Source organism: Tachypleus tridentatus, chromosome 8 (assembly GCF_004210375.1).
Source record: "Tachypleus tridentatus isolate NWPU-2018 chromosome 8, ASM421037v1, whole genome shotgun sequence".
Taxonomy (NCBI): Eukaryota; Metazoa; Arthropoda; class Merostomata; order Xiphosura; family Limulidae; genus Tachypleus; species Tachypleus tridentatus.
Window position 1 is genome coordinate 122,900,587 of NC_134832.1, and position 17,354 is coordinate 122,917,940.

The 17,354-nt window shown below is 36.3% G+C and overlaps 1 pseudogene across 1 annotated transcript; it reads left to right on the top strand.

Annotated features, from left to right (window-relative positions):
- The first annotated feature begins 1,466 nt into the window (after window positions 1-1,466).
- Window positions 1,467-16,315, top strand: LOC143223378 (adenosine deaminase-like; annotated as a pseudogene). The gene is made up of 8 exons (XR_013012883.1): window positions 1,467-1,645; window positions 4,033-4,094; window positions 4,746-4,868; window positions 6,907-7,175; window positions 8,289-8,431; window positions 12,331-12,572; window positions 15,775-15,902; window positions 16,067-16,315. The product of XR_013012883.1 is annotated as an adenosine deaminase-like (transcript).
- Window positions 16,316-17,354: the final 1,039 nt, after the last annotated feature.

Here is a 17,354-nt window from a genome sequence, read left to right on the forward strand (position 1 = left end):
AAAGTTACATGAGAGATATCTGTGCTAGCTGTCCCTAATATTGCAGTATAAAAACTCTTGTAATACTCCTTTACCAAAGAACAGTGGGATTGACCGTTAAATTATAAAACCCCCACGGTTGAAAAGGCGAGCATGTTTGGTGTGACGGGGATTTAAACCCGTGACCCTCAGATTGCGAGCCGAGTCCCTTAACCATCTGGCCATACCGGGCCTTATCTACTCGAACAGCCAGTGGCATCCTTGTACACTCAATGGGTTATGTAAGTAATAAATGACGTATATTTGCTATATAAACTACACTCTAAAGCAATAGTCAAGATGCGTAGGATCAAACATAGTGAACGAACTGTTATGGCATGGTGAGGCTCCAGAATCATTTTAATATTACTCAGCTCTATGTATATTTAATAAAATTTTGTGCAGTATTGTCCATTTTTAGTTTTCTAGAAGAAATGGTCTAGTGGGTCAGGCAATATTAATCTTTTCCCAATCTCTGAATTTCCTCTTCAACAACGGAATTTAGGTTAGAGAAGGCAGTCAGTCACCAACATCTTGCCGCATTAATGGAGTGATTGTTGTCCATGTAAGGCAGCAATAGCTTAAAGGTTTTTATATAAACGTGACATAAATTCCAGCTGCGTTTGAAAAGGATGATAGTTTTTCATAATTAGATTGTTTGGATTTACTGTTTCACCTCTTTGTACATGCAATATTGATACACTTTCACGTTGATTCATGGATTCTCTGATGAAAGTAAATCCTGATTCAATAATGTTAAAAATCCACAATATAAACGATTTTCGGCCAACGCAGCACACATGGTCATGTTTACATGTGTACGTGGACAAAGGTGAGAGAGCTGCTTTCGATGTTTTAGTAAATGCCACGTAACTAATTGTCTTCCCTCTAGTCTTACACTGCTAAATTAGGGACAGTTAGCGCAAATAGCCCTCGAGTAGCTTTGTGTGAAATTCAAAACAAACCAATTCCTTTCAGTGAAACAATTTCGATTAGGCCAGAAAAATGTGAACGAGTCCTTGTGAGATATGTGAATATTATGCTATTTTATCTTCTAATATCAGAAAAACAGAGTATGTATTTTTTTTATTTAGTATTTAAAAATTACACAATTTTTTCACCAGAAACTGAAGAAAAAACATTTTTTGACATGAAGAAATTACACTATCATTTTGAACTACTATTATCGAAATAACAAACTGATTAAGTAGCTTGAAGATTGAAGGTTCATAGCTTGTGTCCACCGCTGCAGTGTATTTTATTGATACAAGCGGATAAAATAAAAAATACATTTGTATACAATTACTATGATAAACATGTGTGCCAGGAGATATTTTCGTTATATCAGATATTATCAGCTTGAAGAATGATATCAGTTTCTAAATTCAGTGCCGTTTATCAATATTACAATGATGTCATACATACGTAGTTCGATGTTATCAACGTGAGTACTATACGACATCATGCAGTAATGTGTTATAATCCGCCTAGAGTCCATCGAGATTATAAATATATAGTTGTTCATACTGACCCTGTTTTCTTTATAGGTTTGATGAAGTTTATAGCTGAGAGTGTGAAAATGATCGACTTCAGCCACTTCAACCGTGACAAGTTACCAAGATCTAGGGTATGTTTTCACCTGTTTAGAAAGCAATGGTTATCATCAGCAAAGTGGGTCGAATGATATAAGTGGTAATATATATATATTTGTATGTGTATGTGTACACTTGTCTAACGTAATTAATATAAAAACTAACAATAAAATAGATATTAGTTTTTGTTATATTTAATTGGACTTAATTTTCTACTAAACTTTCTTGTCCGTGAAATTATTTGTCTTATACAGTACACCATTAATTATGATAATACGTAATAGTATGGAACGTGATGAGACAAAATGGCGGCCATAAAAATAGTTTAAAATCACCTTCAAAATTTCTGAAGATTAACAATGATGTTTCACATATATCGGTTGAGCAAATTTAAACCTTTTGGTACTTATAAAGCAATCTAAATTACTATATACGTGTTTATATAGTGAATCAAAAATTTACTATTTCAACGAATTTTCATCTAAGTAAATAAGTAACTTTTCCAAACAAGCGTACAGAACAAATGACAAACTTTATCACTGTTGTTCTTTCACAGTATTCTTCCGTCTGCAGTCCCAACGATACCTTTCTTGTGCAGAGTATATATATATATATATGAAGCGGACGTTGCGCTAGTTTAGGCATATAATAAGACTTGGGAGTAGGTTGATAGATTCTGGCGAGTAATTTTGTTTCTTTGTTTGTTTTTGAATTTCGTACAAAGCTACACGAGAGATATCTCCGCTAGCCGTCCCTATTTTAGCAGTGTAAGACTAGAGGGAAGGCAGCTAGTCATCACCACCCACCGCCAACTCTTGGGCTACTCTTTTACCAATGAATAGTGAGATTGACCGTAACATTATAATGTCCCTCACGGGCGAAATGGCGAGCGTGTTTTGTGCGACGGGGATTCGAGCCCACGACTCTCAGACTACGAAGCGAGTACCTTAACCACCTGGTCATGCTGGGCCTGTTCATTTGGGAAGATATTGATAAAATATATTGTTTTGGTTGTTGCTGAGCGAAAATCTACACAATGTGCTATTCCTGCCCACCATGGATATCGAAACACTGTGTGTAGCATTATAGATCTGCAAACTTACAGCTTAACATTGGGTGGAGGACTAAAATAAAACTGCTAGGTTTCCACTCTTGGTAGACCTTTAATTAATAATTGATTTATTATTCCTGAGGCTATTATGGGCTTTCACTTAAGCTCACATGTGTACAAGATGCTACTCAGGTTGAAAATTCCAATTCCAAACTTTTTGTCCTTCAGTTTGTGAATGAATTTACTTTCTAAATAATTGCATCACGTTTATTTTCTGTCTTCAGCGACATTACATTGTAATACGTCCGTTCAACATTATATTTCGTTATCGTATATATACACCAAGATTTATTCATAAAGGACAAAGCCCATCAAGACGTGTATCTCAATAAAGCGTTTGGGTTTTAATGTTTCTTTATTCTTGCTTTTCATTCTCTTTTTGAACCTACATGTTTTTTTTAACATCGTGAACATTTTTGTTAAATTATTATTTTTGAATAAAAGTAACTTTTTACGATTACTGACTTAAATTATGTGGCTTTTCCGATAAAAACTGTTACTTGGACAGGGTATGACCAAATAGTTAGTTGATTGACGGGTACAAGATTCTAGTCAATGGAGCTCAAAATTAGAAATGAGTGGCTGCTAAACCCATGTGTGAATAAGCATATGTTCAGGTCGAAAATAGTCTTACCTATAAAGCTTTTCAAATATAAAATAACTTCTATAGTATTCATTTTATATTATCCTTTATAAGTGATATTTATATAGAAAAAATATTTATATTTAGGCCAAATATAATTTGCTTAAAATTATATTTGTTTATCGGTTATCTGTTAAATCTTAAATTAAAGAGAAGTATTTATGCACTTATCATCAGACGATTTTGTTCCAGGTTGAAAGCTTCTGTCAGCGCGAAAAGTTAAAGAAATTTTTTTTATGGTCGCTTAAGTTATTTCTCACAATCGCGTGCTATAACTCAAGAACCACATGCCAAAGACTCTAACATTGTTTCAATACCGCGTTGAGGTACTGGTGGGCCCTGGGCAAATTATAAACTAGTACATACAGCCTCCCTTGCTTACTCTTGCTTGAAAATACCATGAAATTTGATAAACAAAAATTACAAGTGATAAAAAAATAAGCAAATGAAAAGGGAAAATATGTTTGAAACTACTTTAAAATTATGTTTATACACTCCATGTTCTATTAATTATTATTATACTACGAATGCGCGTTGGTCCCTTGGCAACTGCCTCTTTTGCGCATTGGATGAAATGGTCCTTCTTTGTTTACTTTAATAGTAAAAACTAAATATTTTCCTTGATCACCATCTTATCCTATTACAAACACTTATTTATTTATCTTTAGATCGAATTACACCTTCATCTGGATGGAAGCCTCAGACTAACTACGATCTGGGAACTGGCTCAGTGAGTTTAAATTACTTTATGGTAAAATATTAAATTGTTCTTATATGTATTTTGTGATAAAATTGAAAAAAAATGATCTGAATAGAACACGTAAGAGACGACGAATAAAAGCACATGGACACATACACAGACACACATACACACACACATATATATATATATGTATGTGAGTGTCTGTGTTTGGTGTGAGTGCAGACTTACACTAACTAAACACTTTATATAGTTCCCTACCCCACAGATAAACATATTTACGTAATAGAAGTAGGCTGGTCGATTGATTTCTGGACCATATAAATGCCGAAATGTAGCCATAATTTGGTTGCAATTCTGTGCATATGTGAAAAAACCAACTTTCGAAGTTGTTTAACAGTATGTGCCCATATAACCATTCCTTTAGTTATTCAAGGGCATTTATCATCAGAGTCTAGCGATTGTAAATATCCGAAAAGACCGTTATGTCTCCAACAAGAATAAAAATGTAAGAAATAACATTGTTTCTATGTACTATAAATTAAAGGATTTTCTTTGGATTTTTGGAGATTTTATTCATGTAGCTTTTAAAGACATTATTAAATATCGTTACAGAAAAATGTAATCATATTTCGGGTCTAGCAATAGTAAATTATTTGTACTTTATTTTTATTCCTACAGAAAAAAGGGTATTGACTTAGGATGCAAGACATTGGCAGAATTAGAAAATACTGTAAGAATACGTAGGCCTTCAACACTTGCAGAATGTCTGAAACCATATCAGATTTTTATGCCAACAATCATGTAAGATTTTCTCTTACTTTTTCTGTTTTTTTTTCTATCTGGTTCTCTCCAAGAGTGAGTTTAAATATATTTTTTTAATTCTAAGAATTGTTGATGTTTGTATTAATTTTAAAGACGATAACAACGACTACAAGTTTTAAAATTCTAAAGCCATTGCTCAACTTTTATATCATGTTGTTAAACATAAGGTACCTAATCACAAAAATATTTGTAGTGATTCGTTTTTTTTTTGGTTTTTAATTAATGTTACACCTCAATTAGAGATATATAATCAATTTTTCGACAAATCATATTATTTATTGCATATATATATATATATATATAACACAGTTTTGATTAAGGCTTGGTGTGACCAATTATTAGAGCACTCAACTCCCAACCTCAGGAACGCGGGTTCCAATATCTTTCCAACCAAACATGCTCGCCATTTCAACGGTGAGGAGTTATAATGTGACTGTTAATTCCACTAGTTGTTGATAAAAGAGTAGCCCAAGAGTTAGCGGTAGGTGGTGATGACTACCTGCCTTCCCTCTAGCGCTACAATGCTAAATTAAAGACGACGAGCGAAGATACCCTTCGTGTAGCTTTGCGCGAAATCCAAGCCAAACCAAGTCCTCTGGTCAAATGCATCTAGAATTCCCGTATTACAATTCACTGCTCTGAATATTTAATTGTAGAGTACAAATATTCTGGGAGAAGGCATAGTTTATTTAATTAATGACTCCTAATGACCACAATAAATTCTGATGTGAGAAAATGTAACTTTAATGTTTAAAACTTACATATTTTATTTATTCTTTCGACTTTCTTGACGATTTTCCACATAATGAAATAATTACAATTTGATAATTGTTAAAGTAAAAGAGTATTATAATTTATTATTCATTAAAATCTCCAAATTTCTGGCAACGAGTTTTAGTTTCCATCTTCCGCTTCTTGCTTTGAATTTGGCCCGGCATGGCCAAGCGTGTTAAGGCGTTCGACTCGTAATCCGAGGGTCGCGGGTTCGAATCCCGGTCGCACCAAACATGCCCGCCCTTTCAGCCGTGGAGGCGTTATAATGTGACGGTAAATCCCACTATTCGTTGTTAAAAGAGTAGCCCAAGAGTTGGCGGTGGGTGGTGATGGCTAGCTGCCTTCCCTCTAGTTTTACAATGCTAAATTAGGGACGGCTAGCGCAGATAGCCCTCGAGTAGCTTTGCGCGAAATTCAAACGAAAACAAACAAAGCTTTGTATTTTGATTTTTTTTGTAATTTAATTATTCTTATTGTACTATCTTAGTGCCAAATAAATTAATTATTGTGGGTGATTGAACGAACCGTATGTGCTACCAGTGGCACAGTGGTACGTCTTTGGACTTAAAATGCTAGAAATCATGTTTCGATACCAGTGGCGGGAAAAGCACACATAACCTATTGTGTACCTTTGTGCCTAATAATAAGTAAACCAACATTGCTGAAAATAATATTGCACATTAAATAGATGATTAATCACACACGAGGTTTGCTTGTTTTAGCGCAATGCTACATAAAAGTCTATTGGGCTATATGCGTTCAGTTCACTGCGGGGAATCAAACCCAGGATTTTAGCGACGTAGTTTGTAGATTTATCCCTGACTCACTGATGAGAATAGCTACAGGGAAGACATTTAGTCAAACTGTGCACCGTTAGCTCTTGGACTACTCTTATCAGACCGATTAATAAGATTTAACCCTCACTCTTCCAATGCACCCACGGCCTCAAAGTGCAGGTCATGTTTTCTCGGTAACGAGTCGCGAAACATGAACCTTAAGATTCACAATTCGTGCACACAAACCACTGGGCTATTTACGGCACCAGGAGTGTGACAGTGAATGTTTTGGAGTCGAAGGGGATGTGTTATTACTTCGGAGTTAAAACTTTCTAGCGTTAAAATAATAAGAAATAAAGAATGGAAGGGAGTGAAAATTTTTGGTTTAAAATATAAAAGCTTTAGCCATTATTCATACCCGATAATAACTTATAAAGTTCATATATTGTTTTCATTTTGCTTTTCAGAGGTGACCCTGAAGCATTAGAGAGAGTAGCCTTTGAACTTTGTGAAGACCAAGCTCACCAAGGTGTCTGTTACTTTGAAACTCGTTTTTCACCTCATCTCTGTTCCAACACCCATGGTCTTCCTCCAGATCAAGTCGTTTCTCCTGATGACGACAAGGCAGTAACACCGAAGAAGGTGGTGGAAAAGGTTTTGAAAGGACTACGAAGAGGAGAAAAAGACTTCAATATCAAGGCTCGAGTGATTCTGTGTTGCATGGTTGGACAGTCCAGTGAGCTTTATTTAACACCTTACTCATATTAATAACACAAAAATTCTCATGACATTAGAAGACTATCTTCATAATTTGTTTCTTTGTTCAAATGATATCAGATATTATAACGTGTTAGATTTTTATAACTTTCCGAAGGTTGTACGTTCTCGGGTCGTGAATTCGAGAGCTCTTGGTTCGCTTTCTGTTGCTGCAAAACTTGCTCTACGCACTTTAGCCGTGAATGCGCCAAAAGGGTAATAATCATATGCACCTCGTCGGTCAGGCTATGCTAGACTAATAGCTGATGTTAGGTACCATAGACTAACAGTCGTCCCTCTAGTCTATCAGTTTGAAATTAGGGCCGGCTATACGCTAATAGCCCTTTATATAGTTGAATCATTTTATCGAGACCAAAGTGCCAGATTTAATTTGTCTTTTTTATTGACTATTGAAAATCAATGGCTCTTCTGGGGTGATTTACATTTTAAACATCATTCTCTTTCTCTCTCTTGTCGGGTATAAACACCCCTGAGGGTCAGGTCCATATTGACTTCTTGTTTTCTCCCGTACGTTGATACACAACTTCTATTAAATATATTTATAATGCTTCATGAGGGCCAAAGTAAACCGCACTTTTCCCAGCCCCTGCGATTCAATAAATATTTCATTAAACTTTTGAATTTCCCGCCAATCTACACGTGGACTATTTGTGTTAGCCCTTCTTAATTTAGAAGTGATATGGATTACAAGGAGGGCAGTTAGCCAACACCACCCATCACCAATTCTTTGACTACTTTTTACCTACAAAGAGTGGGATTGGCCGTCACATTATAACGCTCCCATAGCTGAAAGAGCAAGCATATTCACTGAGGGGATTCGAAATCGCGTCCCGATGGTGACAGAAGAAAAAAGAGTAATTTTTTTTATCTTAACCTCGAAAGAATATCAATTATCTGTATAAAAGGATTCGGAAGTATTTTTAAATGTTTACCTTTTGAAAACAATACTTAACGTACTTCGTTCTTAATATGCAAGTTTATGATAATCTAAACTTATCGTTATAAGTAGTTATGCTATTGTTAACCTTAAGTTTTTAGAAATTTACAAACAGGCAATTCAAATAAATTGCAGTCTGGGATGAAGACGTACTTTCACTATGTGTGGAATTCAAGCTTCAGGGAGTAGTTGGCATCGACATTGCTGGGGACGAGGCTGGAGAAATTGAAACTGATAACAAAGAAAGTATAACAGTGAAGACAATCGAAGTATTTCAGGTAAAACAAAGTTTTGTTTTGGTTTGGTTTTAATTTCGCACAAAGTTACATGAGGGCTATCTGCGCTATCCGTCCCTAATTTATCAGTGCAAGACTAGAGGGAAGGCAGCTTGTCATCTCCACCCACCGCCAACTCTGGGGCTACTCTTTTACTAACGAATAGTGGGATCGATCGTAACTTTATAATGCCCTTAAGACTGAAAAGGCGAGCATGTTTGATGTGACGAGGATTTAAGCCTGAAAAACTCAGATTACTGGCCGAACGCCTTAACCTACCTGGCCATGCCGGGCCTAACAAAGTTTAGTCGATAAAAAGTTCTAAATAAAATTTAATAATTCTGAGTGAATAAGTTCTCATTTATTTCCGAAACTTCAGTAACAACATTTTCAAGACTTAGTTACAGGGCTGAATTAAGAATATTTGGATCATAGGCACAAAAGATCCTACGCCTTTCCCGAATAATTATATAGATATACAGTCATGTGAAAAAATTAGGACACCCAATAGAAGCCTGTGTATTTTTGTAACATATTTGAATATATAGATATTTAATCTCAATTTCAACAATACTGAGAGATTATAGGAATATAACTAAACAATTAAAACTGAAGAAAAGACTTTTCAAGATCTTCTGTAAATGTAATTCTACAAAAATGCGTATTCTAACTGAGGAAAAAGTTAGGACACCTTACCCCCTAATAGCTAGTGTTACCCCCTTTGGCTGAAATAACTGCAGTGAGATGCTTCTTGTAGCCATCTACCAGTCTCTGACATCGGTCTGAAGAAAGCTTGCCTCACTCCTCTTTTTTGAGGAGTATCTTTGAGATGTTTGAGGGGTTTCTTGCATGTACAGCCCGTTTCAAGTCACCCTACAGCATCTCAATGGGATTAAGATCTGGGCTTTGACTCAACCATTCCAGGACTCTCCATTTCTTAGTTTTCAGCCAATCCTTGTTGGATTTACTGGTATGTTTTCGGTCATTGTTGTGTTGTAGGGTGCAGTTCCGCTTCAGCTTTAATTTTCTTACAGATGGTCTCACATGATCTTCAAGCACCTTTTGATACACAGTAGAATTCATGGTAGATTCTGTGACTGTGAGTTGTCCAGGTCATGCTGCAGCAAAGCAGCTCCAAACCATGACACTTCCACCTCCATGCTTCACAGTTGGTATGAGGTTCTTTCAATGGAATGCTGTATTCGGTTTACGCCAAACATGTCCTCTGTTCTGATGTCCAAATAATTCAATTTTGGACAAATAATTCAATTCTTTGTCTACATTCTCTCTGGCAAACTTCAGCCTGGTTTTAATGGTTCTCTTAGAGAGCAAAGGTTTCCTCTTTACACACCTCCCATACAAGTTCAACTTGTGCAGTCTCTTTCTGATTGTAGAGGCGTGCACTTTCACATCAACAGTAGCAAGAGCCTGCTGTAGGTCCCGTGATGGCACGTTAGGGTGTTTGGAGACCTCTTTTAGCATCCTGCTGTCTGCTCTTGGGGTGAACTTGCTTGGACGACCAGACCTGGGCATGTTGGCAGCTGTTTCGAAAGCCCTCCACTTGTTGAATATTTTCCGGACAGTGGAGTGGCTGATTTCAAAATCTATTGGGATCTTTTTAAATCCCTTACCAGACTCATAAGCTGCTACAACTTTCTTTCTGAAGGCCTCAGACAGCTCTTTTGCTATCACCATGGTAATCACTCTCACTTCAACAGTCAGGAACACACAAAACAAAATGTCTGAGGTTTAAATAGGGCAAGCCTCATTCAAAATGCTGAGTAACGATCTTCTAATCATGTGCACCTTCTGTGATACACCTGTGTGTGAGTTGATCCATTTTAAGTGGGAATAAATGTTGGAGAGTTTTAACTTTTTCCTCAGTTAGAATATGCATATTTGTAAAATTACATTTACAGAAGATCTTGAAAATATTTTCTTCAGTTTTAATTGTTTAGTTATATTCTTATAATCTCTCAGTATTGTTACAATTGAGATTAAATATCTATATATCCAAAAATGTTACAAAAATACACAGGCTTTCATAGGGTATCCTAATTTTTTCACATGACTGTGTATATTTACAACCTATAAAAATTTAACCTGAGGCTCAGGTACATCCTGTGGCAAAGCTCTGGATATCAGACTTGACGAGCCGAGATCAAATGCGTATGATACAATAAAATATCACCCCACTCTAGGCCGTGGGTAAGTTATAAAAGTAAGACTTATTTTTTTATCGTGTAATCTGAATAATACAGTGTTGCTGAATAACAGTCTTCCTTTGACTACTACATTAAAATTAGGGCACGTGGCAATTAGGCTTAGTAGCTTTGTCATAAATACAAAATATGCACTTATTTAGACCAGACATGGCCAGAAGGTTAAGGTACGCGACTCGTAATCTGAGGGTCGTAGGTTGAAATCCCTGTCACACCAAACATGCTTGCGCTTTCATCCGTGGGGGCGTTACAATTTACGGTCAATCCCACTATTCGTAAGTAAAAGAGTAGCCCAATAGTTGGCATTGGGTAGTGATGACTAGCTGTCTTCTCTCTAGCCTTGCATTGCTAAATTCATAAACAAACGAGTTACCAAAACTGAAAGTAGTTTTAAAACATTTTATTTTTAGTTAATATGATAATAAATTATTGTTAAATCTTGTTAACAATTTATCAACATTGATTTCAAATGTACCCAACAACTGTTAGGTAGTCTGCTGTGCACTTTATGCCTGAGTTAATTTTAATACCATCTTTCCATAACATAGCAATGATGCGTTGGCTAGAAATCCAAGCGACCGAAATAATAAATAGTGTAGCGTCATCTGTTGTGTTGAAATACAACTAGATCTCAATGCCAAAAGTGGTGATTGAGGTATACTAACAAAAATCCATTAAAATAATTCACATATTGAGTATTTTCAATTAAGATAATTATAGGAATAACTATGGTATGTACAATAGCCATTTCTTTATAACATAACAGAATTTTGAACAAAAGTGTTCTCCTCACAACATGAACACGTCGTTCTCTCGAACTGTACCTGAAGATTTGATTATATCCTTATTGATGTAACTTTTAATATATAAAAACATTATAGTTTATATCATTAACATTTATGAAAAGTTTGAGCTTTGTATGTTGGATACATTTGATGCAACAACTCAAGTGTGACTAAAGACCACAATCTGAACAATTTTTCTATGTAGTATTTCAGGGAAAATATTTTTAGATATCCACTTTTTAAACAGCTCCTTATAATAAGGTATGAATGCTACACAAACATAGCACAACCACTCGTGAATCGGCATGGCTAGGTGGTGAGAGCGCTGCATTCGTAATTTAAGGGTCCCGGGTTCGAATCGCCATGCCACTAAATATTCGCCCTTTCAGACGTTATAATGTGACGGTCAATCTCACTATTCGTTGGTAAGAGAGTAACCCCATTGTTCGGGGTGGGTGGTAATGACCACTTACCATTCCTCTACTCTTACACTGCTAGCACAGACAAACTTCCGGTAGCTTTGCGCGAAACTCAAAACAAACAGCACCCCGTTAGACGAGTTTCTGTTAGTTGACACAGATAACCCATTCTTCTGAAAATAACTAGTTATTTATACATTTTTATATTACTGTTTGTTAATAACCACAAAGTTACACAAAAAGGTTGGCGGTGGGTGGTGATGACTAGTTGCCTTCCCTCTAATCTTACACTACTAAATTAGGGACGGCTAATACAGATAGCCCTCCTGTAGCTGTTCGCGAAATTCAAAAACAAACAAACTAAAATATATATTAATCCTGAACTTTTAGAACAAATTTTATTCTTGATCAATACAAAGGATTTGACATCTGAAGTAGATGTCTTAAAATTTATATATTTTTTTGTAACAATTAAGAAAGCAGAACGTTTAGGGATTCATCGAACCGCACACGCCGGAGAAGCAGGACCAGCTGCTAATGTGGCTCGGGCCATCCGTGAGTTGCGAGCGGAAAGAATTGGACATGGCTACCACTGTACAGATGACGAAGAAATATATAACCAGGTTCTGAATCTTGGCATTCATCTTGAGGCATGTCCGTACTCTAGTTATCTGACTGGATCAGTAGCACTCACTACTGAGAAACATCCTATTATTAGGTAGGTTTAAAAGTACTACATACTTACCTAGAAACACCCTATCATTAGGTGGGTTTAAAAGTATTACATACTTACCTAGAAACATCCTATTATTAGGTGGGTTTAAAAGTATTACATACTTACCTAGAAACATCCTATTATTAGGTAGGTTTAAAAGTATTACATACTTACCTAGAAACATCCTATTATTAGGTAGGTTTAAAAGTACTACATACTTACCTAGAAACATCCTATCATTAGGTAGGTTTAAAAGTATTACATACTTACCTAGAAACATCCTATTGTTAGGTGGGTTTAAAAGTATTACATACTTACCTAGAAGCATCCTATTATTAGGTGGGTTTAAAAGTATTACATACTTACCTAGAAACATCCCATCATTAGGTAGATTTAAAAGTACTATCGCAAAATAACCCATGATTAAATGCATGTTGAACGAGTAACTCTCACTGGCCAAACGCATCCTATCATAAGGCATCTTATAGACAGGTTTAACATTCTATCAATATTTATGTTACCAACAATTTTTTTTGAACAAACATTTCCTATCGTTAAATTTGATAATAATAGATCCCACTGGACATAACCATTCTGTAATTACATATTGTTGAGAAAAACTTTCATAAAACGGCAATTTCCTTGCTTTGAACGTATTTAATAGTACGGCTTATTATTGGTGTATATATTATCAATAGATTTATTTCGTTGTATATTTGACGGTTCTGAATCATAAACGATGGTTAGTTGTACGTGTACTAGGTTTCACTTGCTAGAAAGGTTAGAGAAACCTCGTTATTTTAAAGGTTAAATAGTGTTTACCATCAAGCATAAACAATGCTTTCTTTAACATGTTAAGTACTTAAAACATACATACATCTAAAAGATAGTATATTATACAGTACTGTGCAAAAGTGATAGGACAAAAGAATATTTTGTCATTCTTACTGGTTCGGCAAGAATTTGGTTGATCAAACAAGACAAGCATTAAGCATCATGCCTAAGATCTTACAGAGACAGCTCATCAAAGCAATTGGACAGAAGTCTGAAGGAATCTTTGGATCCTTCCCAGGCTTAGAAAAAGAGAGGAGAATAGCCTAGCGCCAAGCATCAGGAAAAGCATTCTCTTGCCAGATCTGGCTAAAAATAACCAGAAGAATAGCAAGAGAGATATCATCAGGTCCAACTGATATACTGCCAGAGAAATGAAGCTTGAGTTCTTCCAGTGTAAAGAGACAATTGTAGTCATAGAGATGATCAGCCCGAAAGAAAAGAGACGATCACTCTACCAGTCTCTTGATAACCAAGAAGGTGGGGAATGAAGCAGAAGTACTAGATGCACAAAAAAAAACTATCGCTGAGATGCCCTGGGAATCAGCAACTACATGACCATCGGAGAGAAAGACCGCGAGGAAGGCGAACGGAAGTATACTGCCCACTGACCTTTCGAATCTTGTCCCATATGACTTCGGAACTGATGATAGAAGAGATGTTAGTTGTGAACTCAATACAAGATTTCTTATGGCTTTGATGTCTTACCTGCCGAGCATGTGTATGGGTCCGCTGGAAAGTGATGCGGTTTGAAAATGTGGGATACCTATGAAAGGTATTACGGCTTGTTGTTGAATCCTCCGGGCCCGTTTTTTGTGCCTTTCGTGCCATTTGGCAGCCAGGATTTCGCCACGGATAAGTATGCCATGATAATCGTGTCTAGAATTTAGGAATACATTGAGCAGCTGCCTAGATAATACAGTCAGTCAATAGATAATACAGTCAGTCACTGGATTATACATTCAGTCACTGCTGCCATGCAGTCGTCTATCAATGGCTTACAGACGACGGCAGGCCTAAATAATACAGTCAGTCAATGCTGCCGTGCAGTTGTCTATCAATGGCTTACAGACGATGGCAGGATTAAGTTCTAAGAAAACAGTGAAAGAGGGCCAGTTGACTTGGTCCAGCTTCCCTCGAGGCACGCGGGTCAGGTGGCATCGATCACGACCAGTCTCCCTCAAAATGATAAAAAAATGATCACTGTTCCGTGGTCGCTGTCAACTCCCTAAGAGAAAGGAGAAAAGTGAAGGGGATATTTGTAAATTAGACGTAATTACAGGCCGGCGCAAGTACCATCTGATACTGATGTTTCATGGTATACCCAATGGTTTGCGTATATTATTGGTAAAGGATTCTACTACCAAGAAGATAATGACCCTAAACACTCATTCAACCTAGCAGAAATTACTTATCTAAGAAAGAAGCTGCTGGAGTCATTCAGATGATTTTATGACCCAAGAGAGTCCCAGTCTTATCCAGTTTGAGCAGATCTGAGATTTGATAGATCAAAAACTTGACGAATCAAAAGTTACTTCCAAAGTGTATTAGAGATATTTGGAGCAAAATCCCAAAGGCCGCTTTGATTAAATGTGTTGTATTAATGCCTGAAAGACTGCCTGGAGCTGTTAAAGCTAAATGAGAACACAGAAAATATTAACACTTTGCTGAATTCCAATATTTCCACTGAGATTCTGTTGTACTAAATATAAAAATTAATAAAATATTGATTTCAACCGTGATTTACTTTCCCTCGTGTGCCCCCCTGCCAGTTCAGCGGATATGTCTACGGATTTACAACGCTAAAATCACGGGTTCGATTCCCTTGGCGGCCCGGCATGGCCAGGTGAGTTAAGGCGTGCGACTCGTAATCTGAGGGTTGCGGGTTCGCATCCTCGTCGTGCCAAACACGCTCGCCTTTTTAGCCGTAGGGGCGTTATAACGTGACGGTCAATCCCACTATTCGTTGGTAAAAGAGTAGCCTAAGAATTGGCGGTAGGTGATGATGACTAGCCGCCTTCCCTCTAGTCTTACACTGCTAAATTAGGGACGGCTAGCGCAGATAGCCCTCGAGTAGCTTTGCGCGAAATTCAAAAACAAAACAAACAAACTTTCCCTTCTTGTTTGAAGGTAGCCTGAAATCTAATTTTTGGCTTTGTTCTAACACTTTTGCACAGTACCGTATATGTGTGTGTGTGTGTGTGAAAATATGTTTTTATTGTTTTGTAAAGTTAAATATTTTTCTCTTAACCACATTTTCATTTGAATATACACTACTTAATGTACATATATATGTGATATCCTCAACCATGATTGGCTTACCGAACATTCTGAGTATGATAAGTATAGTCTATGATGTTTTAAATATTTTCAGGTATGCAGAGAGCAATGCAAAGTTCTCTATCAGCAGGGACGGGCCTACAGTAACAGGCACAACGTTGAATGACGAGTATGACCTTTTTGAAATGCATGGGGCTGAACGAAGTTCATTTAGCACGAGTCGTGAGTTATCATAGATTTTAACCCTCGGCATCATCTATTGTTAAATATCAATGTTTGACAAATCGGGAGCTTAGAAAATAAAAGAATTGAAATTTAAAGTAATTAAAGAACTTTAAACGTATCATTTGTAAAACGTTAGAATTTTTTGATTTGTTTATTTACAGAATTTCAACGCTGCACGAGCTGCTTTTCTTCCAGAAGAAGAAAAACAGGAGTTGTTGGAACACCTCAAGAATGTGTATAGGGTAACTCTGTAACAAGAAGGAGTTATTCAATTGTGTCGCGTCAAGAAGTAAACATCCATTGGTATTCAAATGATAGAAACTTGAATGATTTAATCTGTCACAACTAAAATGGTGATTTTAAAAGAAGAAAAATAGTATTTCGTTCAATAAATCGATAAATTAAACCTACGCAAATCATTGGAGTGTTTCTTCACTTGAATAACGCAAAGTAGAAATAATTTTTCATGACTCTATTGTAGTGCATAAATGTATTCAAGTGTGTATAATATCACTTTTCTGCCTTTGATCACACAAGATGGATCTTCACTCTAAACATTTGTGTACCATGAACATCAGAAAAAATCTCATACATATTATATTTTTATTTTATTTTTCTTAAAATAACAATCAAAGTGTTATTTCAACAGTACCTGACTTTAGTAAGTACAGTTATTTTGTAGAACTGGTGCAGTGCAACATAATATAGCTTCAGCGGTTTAAACAGCATTCCACTGTGAAACAAAATTTTGAAATTCATATAGCGAATTTAGCATAAGTCGGCTGACATAAAAATTGTTACAGCTTTTGTTGTTGAGATTGTGTTATTTTACAAGATATACTCTGACTGCAAACTTTTCAATTACTTTCTATTCAAGATGTGGCCCGGCATGGCCAAGCGTGTTAAGGCGTGCGACTCGTAATCTGAGGGTCGCGGGTTCGCATCCCGGTCGCGCCAAACATGCTCGCCCTCCCAGCCGTGTGGGCGTTATAATGTGACGGTCAATCCCACTATTCGTTGGTAAAAGAGTAGCCCAAGAGTTGGCGGTGGGTGGTGATGACTAGTTGCCTTCCCTCTAGTCTTACACTGCTAAATTAGGGACGGCTAGCACAGATAGCCCTCGAGTAGCTTTGTGCGAAATTCCAAAATAAACAAACAAACAAATCTATTCTAGATTGCTATGAATTAAATTAACAAAAAACATTTAAGAAGCGTAATGCACTTCTGGTTTAAATTTGAGAGACATTTCTCGTGTGTAAGAAGAATTCGTATAGATGAAAAAAAAACAAGAGAAGAAATATTTTGGCATTTTTTTATTTGGAAAAATCCAGACCTTCTGCTGAATATTCTGCGTTATATTTACTGGGATTATGAATTTAAAAAATATATATTGTAGCCTTATACAGTAATTTTTGGTGTATCTGAAAATCTAGATACAACAAATATAAT